This window comes from Microtus ochrogaster, chromosome 4, assembly GCF_000317375.1.
Source record: "Microtus ochrogaster isolate Prairie Vole_2 chromosome 4, MicOch1.0, whole genome shotgun sequence".
Lineage (NCBI taxonomy): Eukaryota > Metazoa > Chordata > Mammalia > Rodentia > Cricetidae > Microtus > Microtus ochrogaster.
The window spans coordinates 7,253,056-7,267,449 of record NC_022011.1 but is presented as its reverse complement, the minus strand read 5'-3'; positions in this window follow the sequence as shown (position 1 = coordinate 7,267,449).

The window sequence follows — 14,394 nt, the reverse complement described above, 5'->3', positions numbered from 1 at the left end:
GTGTGTGTGTGTGTGTGTGTGAGAGAGAGAGAGAGAGAGAGAGAGAGAGAGAGAGAGAGAGAGAGAGAGAGAGACTAAAAGAGAGGACTATTGCAGTGACACTAGACGAGTAAGAAGGACTTGGACATACAGAGTGAGGGACAACACTCCTGGAACCATGAAATTCCTATCAGGCAGGCTTCGGCATATCTGAGAAATATGAACCATGTCTCTGCTGAGACTGAGCTGAAGCTGCCAGAGACTAAGGTGGATTAGAAAAGAAAGGTTTATGTTCTCACAATTCTAGATGGTAGACATCAAGGCATTGACGGGGTTGTGTTATCCTGAGGCTCTCTCCTGAACTTGGGCACCTTTGGCTAGCCTTTCCTCTGTATTTAAATGTTCTCTCCTTATAAAGACCTTGTTCCTATTGGATGGAGAGTCACCCTAATGTCCTAACTTTCACTTTGGCTGCCTTTCAAACAACCCTGTTTCCCAGTACAGTTCCAGGTGGTAGGTAGATTTGGCAGGTGAGCTCTACAAGGACATGCTCTGTCTGCAAATCTCTGTAAGGGCAATGTGGTTGGATCCTCTCGTCTAGGTGCCCAAGAGCCCGTTCATGGGTAATAAACCAGTCATCGGGCTTTTAAACATGCTTTTAAAAGCAATATTTTGAGGAAAGTGTGGAGAACACATCAAGATGGGGAAAATAGATGTGGTGAGGTCAGTTAGAACTGTTGCAGTGTCCAACCAAGAGAAGCGAATGGTCTGGCCATGCAGAAGGCTGTAAAACCATCCAGCCATCACTTATGACTTGGAGACAGGAGAATCCAGTTTAGTGACCATGCAGGTTTACACTGTGTGATCATTTCTCAAAGAGAGAGAGAGAGAGAGAGAGAGAGAGAGAGAGAGAGAGAGAGAGAGAGAGAGAACAGAACAATAAAAGTGAAGCTAGAGAGGAGAGAACAACATAGACATAGAGTTAGGACGGGAAACAGAGTGATAAATGTGTCAATGTGTAAGCAACAGACCCAGAACGACAGAATCCGGCCTGATGATCATTGTAAGCATCTTCATTTTGTTCTCATGGTGATAAAATGAGGCTGACAAGCCATTTTTCTGTCCATTTCCCTGAAGGATAATTCCTGACATAAAATGTGGGCATAGTGCCCTTGAAGAGCCTTTTATTCCGAATGTAAGGGAATGAAAATGCAGTTTTTCCCTCTCACCCACCAGACCAAGGTTATTACTTATCCATTAAGTAAGAAGGTGACAGAGACAAGGACCTGAGCTCACCATGTACCATGTCTTAATAGGGGTGGTAATTTTGATGATCTAATTGGTCAGTTCTTCCACTTCCTAAACAAATCTCCCTATCTTTGACCATCTCAGTATATAAATTCACATTGATTCTTTTCTAATGAAATAGTTTCACTTAATTGGGCTTGTGACACGACCCATAGTATTTATACTGACATGGGTGCTGCTCTGTAACTCAGGAGAACGTGTATTTAAAATTATTCCAAACAGATACTTGGGTCTCCAGCCATTCAGCCTCTTTTACAGTAACAGTTTATATTTAATATTTTTATCCACATTTATGAGAAAGATCTTTACACACATCATTTCAAACTCCAGGCAGGAATCCTTCAACTATAAATTTCTCCAGGAAATGGGTCCAATTCTCATATCTGTTCATCCTTGTTTACACAAATGACAAATTGAATTTATATAGTGAACAAGTATCAGTAGTCAACCCAAATCCAAAAACCAAACAGCAGCCCAGGCACTGAGAAACAGCCAGATGACTTCCCTGGGGTATTCATCTGGAAGGGCATGGTGGCAAGTGTGCAGCACCCTTAGCAGTGGCTGGTGGCTTCAAGGTCAGAGCAGCCTGTCACAGCACACGCACTGCCTCTTTCCTGTTCTGTGTTTAGCTCTTTTCCTATCCCTAAAGATTCCTCCTCCTTTTTTATATTTCCTCCATAGATCCACCTACTTTCTCTGCCTTTGTCCTGAAATTTCTGATTTTTTTTGTAAACCTAATCATGGTTTTCCTCCTAACAGGACTTGGTTTTCCCCAGGAAGCATAACGTCCCCGCTTTCTGCTGGGAGGCGTGTATTTATCCCAGCAATATTAACAATCCCGTCCCTCAAAGGATGGACTCTGAAATGTCATACTGCACATCTCTGACAAGGTTCTCACACAGCCTCAACCCAGTCTTAAAGGACAAACTCTTTGCAACATAGGAGGTGGTGGTTCAGTGATTCTCCACTATCCACAGGATTTATTCCAAGCCTTTCCAGGCCAGGCCTGTCAGGAACCATGAGTGGCAGGAGAGCCTATATATATATATATATATATATATGATATCCATATATTACATTTTCCCTATACACCTATTATCTAACCTTATGACTTAGGTACAGTAAAGGTTTAACAATAAAAGATAATGGAATGGTAGTCAATTAAGATGGTCTACTATAATAAAAGTTGTGCAAATATGTATCCGTTCTGTTCTTCCCTTAGAATGCCTTATCACATGGCCCACACCTTTCTTACACCAGTATGGGATGATAAAATGCCCACACAATGAGCTGAAGTAAGCTGAACAATACAAACATAGCAGCATAGCCTTATGAACAAAGGGCTTCTTGAACACAGCCACTGAATAATCCAGCTGTAGATCTAGTTATGCAACTATGATATTGACTAATCTGCAAGAAGTTACATAGCATAGCTAGTTGGACAAAGGGATGCCTTCTCCCCGACCAGGGAAGGAGTGAGCAGACAGAATAGGACAGCACAGGATTCTATCATAGCACTCAGAATGGTCCATAGTTTAAAACCAATAACTTTCATAATTTCCCATTTAACGTTTTCAGATTCTGCTTAAACATGGGCCTGTGAAACCTTAAGAAAATTTCAGAGAAGAGGCAACTACTACTTCCCCCCCCACCCCTGAGTGTGTGTGTGTTTCTCGTGTACAGTAAGTCCTCATACATATCATCTTTGGGAACTCTCAACTATTTTCCTCTGTAGTATCATAAATCTATGTAGATTTGGGGCATCTTCAGCCTCTACTATGGAGGGAACTCTATAGGATTCTCAGCTCCAAGCACCTATATGCCAACAAGTTCCAATAAATATTTGCTGAGCTTCTCGTTTATCCTTTCTATAAATTAGTACTATGTTGGTATGTCTATCTACACAGACCCTATACTAACTCATCTATTAATTTTCTGAGTGGCACTTCTCACCAGAATGAGGCAGTGTCCTTTTCCCACAAAGTCGACTGAAAAACGCAAACTCCATCAGAGCTTGGTGGAAACTGTTTCTAAGCAGCTACAACTTGCACAGCAGCTCAAACATTAAACCAAAGGCAGCCCAGTGATGCCTCATCTCAGGCGACCTGGCAGGGTTCCACGGACCAAACCCAGTCATAAGTAATCTCAGCTAGAGTCACAAGTCATGGTTTATCATCCTATCCCAGCACTGAATATATATTAAATTGATTAGTTAAGTTTCCCACTTAAGTGTGAAGGGAGAAAAAAAATTTACCCACATTCTAATTAGCAATTTTTAAAAGTAATTTTATACATACTTTTATGATCAAACAATGCAATATAAAACAAATATTTAAAACTTATCTTAAAACATAGCTACCCTGATAAGCATAATTTCGAAATCTTTAATGAATTCACCTCAATTAGCCTTTAATTAAATAGCTCATTAAAAGCTGATTTGAATACTGCTCATGGAGAAATCCTTGTTCAACTGTTGTGACAGAACAGGAAGTTAATGAAGTTAAAATTAAGTGCAATTTTGAGGGAACAGTCTGAAAGTCATGAAACTGCAAGAGCAAGTGAGATCTCTGACACCTGAGTCATGTGCTCATAACCAGAAGCCCAAGGCTGGCCTCTTCTGCAGGGCTGGGGTGCCTGGCTTCACCTTCCATCCTTAGCCTGGATCGTTGGATATTGGAAACCTCATAACAACACACCCAAGGCTGGCATCCTCTGCAGGGAGAGGGCACCTGGCTTTACCTCCTGTTCATAGTCTGGGTCTTTGGATATTGGGGACCTCATAATGATAAGCCCAAGGCTTACATCCTCTTCAGGGTCAGGGCGCCTGGCTTCACTTCCCATTCGTAGCCTGGGTCTTTGATATTGGGGATACAAGACAATGGTTGGTGAATGAATAACAAATGAACAATCAAAAGAGATCTGCGCACTTTGTAATTTCAAGCAAAACACTAAAGAATACCAAGGAAATTACACATTTATGAAGCACCTACTTGAATGTTTCAAATGAAGTGTTATTTATTTCTCCTAATGGCCTTTCATGATAGGAGCTAAATTATCAGTCCCATTCCATAGGTAAAGAAATAATTGAGTGACAAAAATGGGTGTGTTAGTTTCTGTTTATCATCCTGGAAGCTGGGAGACCATAAGCAGGATTATTTATTTGAGTCCAATTTGACTCTATCTCAAAATGAATGAAAGAAAGAAAGAAAGAGAAAGGGAGGGAGGAAGGGAAGGAGGGAGGGAGGGAGGAAAGAAAGGAAGAAGGAAGGAGAACCACAAACTGATGTATCTGAGTCAATATCTGAACTGACATTTTACTCCAAAGGCAAGAAGTGCAACTATATTTAAATTGTCATAATCCCTTACTAGAATGGACTGAAGAGGGGGTGGTATATAGTAGCACACCCTACTTGGACCCCAAAGTCCTTCTGAAGACCCCATCCCCAAGTCACTACTTGTGCTCCTTAATTCTGCTCTGTCTGCAGAACGTTGCCTGGCATGACTTTATCCTACAAAGAGAATGGTGCTTAGGTGCTTCCAGGTAGGATATCTGAAACCAAGTTTAGCAAGACAGACATCAAGGGAGGGATACAGCCTTCTTAGAGCACTCTGGGCTCACTGACCTATGGCATGCATGAGTGATATTGGAAGAGAGGAGAGAAAGCCAAAGTATCATTTGATCAGCTTGATCTGTAGGGTGAAATCTGAAAACACTCCTCCAAAGCTAAAATTACCCAACCAGAAAAAGAAAAGTATCTCTGGACCTGTGGCTAATATCTAAAATGCCAGGCTAAGAGGCAGGACCCCACTCTCAGATCATCTAACTGACTGAGACACCTTGGATGGAGGGAGGTAACCATATGCATGGCTCACAACTTTGGGAGCCGGGCCATGATTCAGGGCAGATCAGGAGCATGGATACAGTGCTCAGCACAGAGCAAGGAGAGCTTGCTTGACTGAAGCTATCCACTGTCCAGATGTGCAACTGGGTCACAGGGGAGCCCATGTCCAGCCCACAGATGCTGTTTCAGGCCTCTGGCTGACACTTAGACCCAAGTAGAACTGGAGTATCAAAAGCTTCTATAATATGCAGATGGGAGAAGCAACCAATATCGGGTCTGAGATTTCTTTGCCTTTTCCCTAATGGCTGCAGTAAAGATGCAGAGAAGTGCCACTGGGGGGAAGAGGCAGGTTTGAAACACAGGATCTGGTCCCCTCCACCTGGATATCCAGTACAGCTGTACTTTCTTTTTCATATAAACATATTGTGGTCCTTATTTTTTATGTTTTTTTTAATTTTGGTTTGCATTCCAGCCATAGTTCTCTCTCCCACGCCTCAGTCCATCCTTCTGCCTCCTCCTCAGCTTACCCATCATCCACTCCTCCCAACAGATAAGGGCTCCCATGGGGAGTCAACAAAGTCTGGCACATGGCTCACCCTGGGAAGTAGAATCAGATGAGATCTCTTGCTTAACTGGGGGTGAGGGAGGGGAGAGGAAGAAAGATGAGAACATGAGAAAATAGGATGGTCAAGGGGGGAGAAGGTTGGCCCGGAAGACTATTGAAAGGCCAATCTTACTAGAGCGAGCCACTATGTGGTCCTTATATTTAAGGTGGTCCTTAAAACCTAAGTTTCCCTGGCTTAAAGATTAAATAATATTTGAAAAATGCAGATGTGTCCCAGCCCTTGCCCTTACCAAACGAATGGGGCTGGTTTTTGCTTCTTTATTTATTTTCCAATTTCTGATGGAATATTTGCAAAATTAGATGTCTCTCTGAACTCAGAAACAGTCCATTTCACTCTTGGATAGGCATGACTTTTTATTTATTTGTTTGTTTGCTTGAAACATGTTCTCGTTACATGGCCCAGGTTAGCATCCAATTAGCAATCCCCTCACCTCATCCTCACAAGCATTGGGATTTTAGGCATGGGCTGCTTCACCCAGCTGCTGTGACTCTTGCAAGCAATCTTCCTTATATCACAGACCTTTCTGTAGCATCAAACTCTAGCCCTGTCTATGTGCTTCAAAGACATCCATTATCTCTGTTAATATTAACTAGCAATTACTGAAAAATATTTACATTTAGTAAGTGGTTCCTTGGAATGATCCACATAGATTGTATGACACAAGGATTATCAGGTTCCCATTTTGGAAAAGTTAGCAATGGATGAACACAACAGGTCACCTTGCTCAGGAGAGCATCATCAGGTCTAAATTCCACACATGCCCACCCTACACAGACCAAAACAAGAAAGCACATGGGACTTCTCTGGCTGGTCCTGCCTTTGGACTCCAGTGTTCACCAGACCATCCATCCTCTTTCCCAAGTGCCTATCCATGAACTAACACACACGACACACTCAGGACTATGCACTGCCAAAACAAATGACTGCAGAATCAGGAAATTTCTACAGTGCCTCCACATTTTCTCTGGAAGAATGCTCTGACCCTCAAGATCTTAATCCCTAAGATCTGTTTAATGTTTAAAAATGAGTAAGTTTTGAAATATGGAAAACTGTGTGTACATAAAACGTGTTTATTTCTCAATTGCTGCCTCTCTTATTCCTGCCTTCCGAGCTTCTTGCCTCATCTCTGAATAGAGCACACTCTGGTCCTTGTGTTGGTCTTGAAGTCCACTCTTCTTCTTCGTTAAACAGTCTCTTGTGCGTTCATCTGCTGCTTCCTTTATTCTCTCTCTCTCTCTCTCTCTCTCTCTCTCTCTCTCTCTCTCTCTCTCTCTCGTGTTTCTATTTTCAGTGTACAGTAAGTACTCAGATGTGTCATTGCAAGGGACTCTCAACTATTTTCCTCCATCCTGTCATAATTCTACATAAATTCAGAACATCTGCCCTTTTTTTTTGTTTTGTTTTGTTTTTGTTTTTCGAGACAGGGTTTCTCTGTAGCTTTGGAGCTTGTCCTGGAACTCCCTTTGTAGACCAGGCTGGCCTCAAACTCACAGAGATCTGCCTGCCTCTGCCTCCCGAGTGCTGGGATTAAAGGCGTGTGCCACCACCACCCGGCTAACGACTGCCCTTTCTTTTTTTTTTAAATTTATTTATTTATTGAGGATTTCTGCCTCCTCCCCGCCACTGCCTCCCATTTCCCTCCCCCTCCCCCGATTAAGTCCCTCTCCCTCATCAGCTTGAAGAGCCATCAGGGTTCCCTGACCTGTGGGAAGTCCAAGGACCGCCCACCTCCATCCAGGTTTCCTAAGTTGAGCAACCAAACCGCCCAGGCCCCCCCAAAGCCAGCACGTGCAGTAGGATCAAAAACCCATTGCCATTGTTCTTGAGTTCTCTGTAGTCCTCATTGTCCGCTATGTTCAGCAAGTCCGGTTTTATCCCATGCTTTTTCAGACTCAGGCCAGCTGGCCTTGGTGAATTCCCGAAAGAACATCCCCATTGTCTCAGAATGTGGGTGTACCCCTCGCGGTCCTGAGTTCCTTGCTCATGCTCCCCCTCCTTCTGCTCCTGATTTGGACCTTGAGACTTTCAGGAAATTCGAGATCAACCTACCCCTGGACCCAGCAATACCACTCTTGGGAATATACCCAAGAGAGGCCCTATCATACAATAAAAGTATATGCTCAACTATGTTCATAGCAGCATTGTTTGTAATAGCCAGAACCTGGAAACAACCTAGATGCCCTTCAATAGAAGAATGGACAACTGCCCTTTCTATATGCAAGGGATAACTATGAAATTCTCAGCACTAAGCTCCATGTATATGCTCAATAAACACATATTAAGTGAATGAATAAAAATAATGTAAAGTTGTTTAATATTTGGAGATGAGTAATTCTAGAATGTAAAGGCAGTAAGTATTTAAACATTCTCATCTGGGTCTATGATTCACTCTAGTCTCCAGAGAGCTATAGAAGGTTCATAACATTCATTTGTTCACTTCCAAAGGTGTTTCTATCTACACACTTGGCTATGCCATGCTAGCCTGACTGGGATGGACAAAAATCTTTCAGAAAGGGTAAACTTGAAACACTGGCTTAGTTTACAAATCAGGAGGCTTCTACTAGGTACAGCATCACTGAACTGAAATCAGTCACTTTTTGGAATAATTAGAAATTCCTTCAACAGTCTACCCACAGGCAAGATAGCATTCAGTCAAACAACTGTCTCTCTCCACGGCAGTTAGAGAATGTGTATTCTGATGAAATTTTCAGTATAGGAACAAGGGGTGGGGCAACAATCCAACCCCTTACAAGAAATTCTTTAATCTCTCCATTGATCTTGCATTCATCCTCCAATCCTTGTTCTCCCTGTACTGACCTTACCAGTCTTCCAGGCCCTCCGTTCAGGATCTGGCAGTTCTTTTATCCAGCTAACTGCCCACCTTCCTCCTCACCCAGATGCATTTCTCAGCATCTGATTTAAAAACCAAAAATACCAAAAACCTAAGATCCACACTAGTTCCTCTGAGAACGGTAGGAATGGACGCTCTGAGCACTTGCAACCTGTCCCGAAGACTCCAGATCAAATGAGAAATAAAACGGACAGTCAACAAGAGTGAAAACAGCACCTGCCCTTCCTATTTGCTGCCTCTCTCGATTTCCCACGGCTTAGTGAGGGTTCTTTACTGCATTGCTGACACCTGGGCACGAGGAGCTCACACGCATACCTCTCAGGGTTAGGTCTACTCGGTATATACCACGTAAGTCATTCAAAATGACTGCAGACCTGAAATGTTTCCCGTTGATTAATTCAAAGCTTGCATTTTCAGGGTGACTAGAATCAGGGCCTTGATTATCAGTCCAGAGTAGCTTCTTGCACAGTTTTCTGATTCATCCAACAGTAGGAACCCTTCTTGTCCTGCACCATCTTGTACAGACACAATCTGTCTTCTTTGACCTCCTCAGCATTTATCTCTGAGGTACCATCCTGGTTCGGTTTCCCTAATCTCTTACTCAAACTGCAGCACTACCTTGCCTCCCAATAGTCACAACAATATTGTTTACAAATCCCACTCATACCATGTGACCCACTTTGCGCTAAAGGACTTCCGGGCGTCTTTTTCCTTCTCTTGCTCTTAGTGAGGGTCACAAGGCTGGGTTGTCTATCAGCACCTTCCATCTCTTTCCATCTATACTCTATACAATCTCAGCACATCTTCAGGCTCCTGGTCACCTCCACTCTCATGAATATCACACACTTCTTCCAAGCATGTGACTGGACCAGGAAGGACTCTGAGCACAGAAGGTGGTCTCCGCTTCCCAGGGATTCCCTCAGAATTCTCCCACACAAAACCCTCTGCATCCCTTTTTCTCTCTGTTGTCTCTGTCACTTGAAGAACAGGCTTGACCAACACAAGGCAAGCTGGGATGTGAGAAAGTCAGCAGATGGAATGACTTCTCCATTAATGAGATGCAGCAGTCAGGTCAGGCCCAACCATTGGGCTGCTCTCAAGCATATTCCAGATACTTTCTTCAGCCCAAGTGGAGCTGAGCTTCTGTCTCCCGCAGCATTAATCTCTTCTTCATTAGCACCTTTGTTGGCTGTCCTCAATTTCCTGCCATACCTCTCTCTCTGCCTTCTCTCTGCTCTTCCTGAAATTACTGCCCAAATGCAGATGCTCTCGAGGCCTTTTCTGAAGGTCCATGGGGAAACGATAAAGTAAGATGCCCTCACTCAAACCATGATTGCCCTTTTTCCAGATCACTCAGTTCATCTGTGATGATGTGTCTGTTGGAACAGATCTCTGATAACTGTCACCTTGATAGCTCCATAAAAACAAGCTTCTGGCTACCCATTCACTTCCTGGGGCAAAGCACAGCAGTAGGCACATGGCAGAGGCTCACGGAATTAAACAGATCTTGAACATGTTTTTAAAAATGCATCAAGCTTGATCCCTGGCACTAGGTTATACATATGTATAATTATATGCATATATATGTATAGATTATATACATATATAATCAAGCCCTTGCCCTTAAGAGGCCCACAGTCTGAGAGGAGAGTGAGACAGTTGCAGTGGACTCTCACTGAAAAAGTTATTTATCACCATCAGATACTATGAAATGGTACCTAACCCAGTCATAGACTGATGAGTGAAGACTTTCCATAGGAAGAGATCCCATAACTTCTCAATGGTGCATCCTCTGAGGATGAAGTTTTCTATATTCAAATCCCACGGTGTCTTTGAGAAGAGGCAGAAGAAAAAAAAATTTTTTTTCATGGGCATTATATGCAGAAAAGTTAATAACAAGCTCCAACACAGAGCCCCAGAACTAGGCTAATCATATTGTGGTAAATATTAATAATGGAAATTAAGTAGCGGAAGCATCAATGGCAGTGAGCACATCAGAGCATGAGAACTCAGACGGAGCTTGCTCTAGAAGTTGATCTAAAAATACTGCTGTAGAGGTGCTACCGCTTTCTGGAAGTAATGATTAGGACAGCAGGGGGCACTTGGCCTGGGAGTTTCCTATCTGCCAAGGCTTTGACAGGCCCCAGGAGGCCCTGGGAGTCTTGTTCAGGAGCAGATGCCTCAGCAGGCAGAGCTTTTGAGTTCTGAACTCTGCTTCTGTGTTTCCAGACCCAGACCTGCAGTTATCAGTGAACTCCGTTTTCATGAGGAAATGAGGTTGACTCTGGGAGGAATTTGCCAAATTGTCTATTGTCTGTTATCCCTGGGTAAGATCCAGGTTTCTTGTTCTTGATGGAGATGTATATTATAACCAACAAGCTCAGAACCCCAATCGGTTAGCATTTATGTATTGCAGGGGTGTAAGGTAGAAATGGGTATTTGGTAATAGCCTTCAAAGCACCAAAGTCAGAGACTCAAATCACAGGAAGTAGGTGGCCTCCCTACCCTCTCAGGCCACTTTGGTGGTCTCCAACCTGCCAGGAAACTAGCAGCCTCTTAGTTGTACAGGAGGTTGCACTGGCTGAGTGTGGATAGTCCACTGTTTCTGCTCCTCGATTGTTATTAGCCTCAACTTAGAACCAAGCTCTACTTATATGCAGGAAGCGTGAGAAACATGGGCTGCCAGCATTCCCAGACAGAAAAAGAAACAGGTTTTTTTTTTTTTTGAAGATCCATAGGTTTTTCCCACATTTTTTCTAAGTGTTTTCAAAGGATGGGACCATGAGAAGGTACCCAGAGATGGCATTTCCTGTCTGGTTCATACAATGAAATATGACCTTATCTGTCTTGATAAAATAATCTTTTTACTGTTCAACTGACAGTAAAAAGTGGGGTCTGTCTGGACCTATTGACCTGGAACCTGAATGACAAATATGTTGATATTAAGACCTACTGGAGTAGAGGTATTCACATCCCTTTGCATTTGGGGTGATATGAGATCCAAAAGGCAGCAGTGTTAATGGAATGGATTTCTGCCTGGGTGTATGAATTATTTCAGTTTCCAGAAAAGCTCTTGTTTGAGTTCTCTCTCTCTCTCTCTCTCTCTCTCTCTCTCTCTCTCTCTCTCTCTCTCTTCGTGTGTGTGTGTGTGTGTGTGTGTGTGTGTGTGTGTGTGTGTGTGTGTAAGGTTAGAATATCACAGAGGAGAACTCCTTCCTAACACTTGTCTCACAATGTGTCTTTGAGTAATAGATGCTGAATCCATGTTTGCTTTATTGAGAACAGACTTGAAGCTCTAAGTTCAGCAGCCACATTTGGTTGTTTCATTTTGTTTTGTTTTGGTGAGTAGAATTAAGGCTGGGCGGTATTAAGCACTTTCCACAAGGTCATATAGCTCCCATGTAGAAAAAAGAAAACTGAGATCCAAAGAAACCCAATGCAGAAGCTTTGTTTCCAAGTAAGCTGTCCCAAGCCTTTTGATAGCACTTGACACTACAAAATACATGCTGATTTCTACAATGTACGAAAACTATTTGAAAATATTTCACTTTCCTGCCTGAAAATCTGGAATGATGTAGAAAAAATAAAAGCCTGTAGTACCTCTGTCCAACTACAATTATAGTTTTAGAAAAATATAAACTAATAATTATGATTTTAAGTGTAATACCATATTTCTATAGTGGTATTCCAATTAGAGTTTTAGAAAAATTCAATGATTAATTATTATTTTTAACTCACCCATCCACATACTTCTTTATAAATATCCCTTGCTGTATTACTAACTATCCAATCTGTCTCTCTGTCTCTTATTCCTATGCAAAATCTTCCTTAGTCTTGGACTTGGCAAAAACTAATCCAAGTTAGGGTGAGTTCAACCTTTGCTTTCACTGGTGATTGTGTTTGCTAAATCAAAATAGCAGTTTTGGCAACTCTGAACCCAGAGTTGTTGTTGTTCATATTAGCCCCAATTTAAGAAAGGGGATATGGTCAGGACTCATGTCCCAAGGATATCGAAGTCTATAAAGGGAACAGAGTTGCATAGAGAACAGTGTATCCAAGTACTGTGACTCTCCCTTTCTGTGTTGCCATGGAATTGCAGAGATCACAGAAGAATACTTCAGACAGCGTTAAATTAGTATACTAAATAATTCCCCTAATAGTAACTGGTGTATTCTCCATGTGAAATACTGGACTGCTAGGAACACAGATAAAATTTTATCTTGCTGAAGACTTTCCATTTAGAACAAAGAAATGGGCAATGGGAATAAAATCTAGGGGTACTGATCTATTTCTTTAATCTCACCCTAAGAGATAGAAAGGAATAGCAGTAACTTTCACACTGCTGAAGAGTAACCAATCCTGGAAGGCGTGTAATGACTTACTGAAGGTGAGGCAGAAAACCATAGCTGGGTTTGAATGTGATCTATTCAAACTTCAAGTGGTGGAAATCGATGAAGAATGCAAAAGGAGTAGTAACGGTAGGGTCTGTAAACGATGATTAGGTCAGGAGGGCTCTTCTCCAGCCAACAGGATTAATGTCTTCATTAAAAGAAGTCCAGACAGCGTCTGACTCTTTGCTCCGCCCCTTCCACCACACAAAGACACAATTTCCCTCCTCTTTGGAGCCTTTTCCGGCGATGAAGTGTCAGCTCATCGGACAAGCAACATCACACCAGCACACTGAATTCAGGTCTCTCAGTCTCTGCAATTTAAATTATTTAAAAGTCACCTGTTGCCTGGTCTTACTGTAAATTGTGCTGAGTTCAGCTGATGTCCTTGGGAGATCTGCTCTTTTTCTGTGGGGAGATGGCAGGGGTGGGGAGTGGATCTAAGGGAGAGGAGAGGTCGGGGGATTGGGAGGAGTGGAGGAAGGGGAAGCTATAGTTGTAATGTATTGTAAAGAGAAGAAGAAATAAAAATTTTTAAAAAATAAATCTATGAAAAGCAACTACACTCAAAAGCACTAACAGTTGCTTAGAGAAATGAAGGAACTAATTAAATAATTGAGGAGATTTCAATTAGATGGTTTGATAGCTTAAAACACCACTGTGTTCGAGTTGTTTATCAGTGCAATTCAACTAAAAGCAAACAAAAAAATTACCTTGTTTCAGATATTTTGTTATAACTACATGAAACAGTAGCAAAGAACAATTGTCAGTCCATGACTCAAGCACATGTTGGTGATTTGTAATATAAACCAGGATACTGCAAAAGTAATAAATAAATCACACACGTACACACGCACACACAGACACTCAAGATCCACTGTGCTCATTATGACTTACCTACTATATACGGCTGTCATCACTTGTTTGAAAGTCACGATGACAGTCATCCAATAAGGCTGCTTTTCCATTTCTAAAATCAAAATAATCTTAGGTTTTCTCTGCCTCTGACATGATACATTAGAGTACCTAGCAGTGTGTTTTGTGCTTCATGGGGGCTCAGCATGTATCATGTGTCCCATAATTTTTTATGCATGACACAGTTATGCCTGAGCAAATTATCTAATTTTGAAATGAAGATGAGAGAGATAGACAGAGACAGAGATGAGGGACAGGTTGGGGAGGAAAAGAAGAAGAAAACAAGAAAAAGAGAGACAGAAGAAATGGAGGGGGGATGAAAGGAAATAATGTATGCAAAGAAAGAAAGACAAAAGAGAAAGAAATTATTTTTATTTTAGTCTCTACAACATTTCTAATTAAGTTATTGGGGTTAAGTTCCAAGTTACTAGCAAAATAAAATTCCAGTTGTAAATCTTGGCATAAATCTTCCATAATCTCAGTAG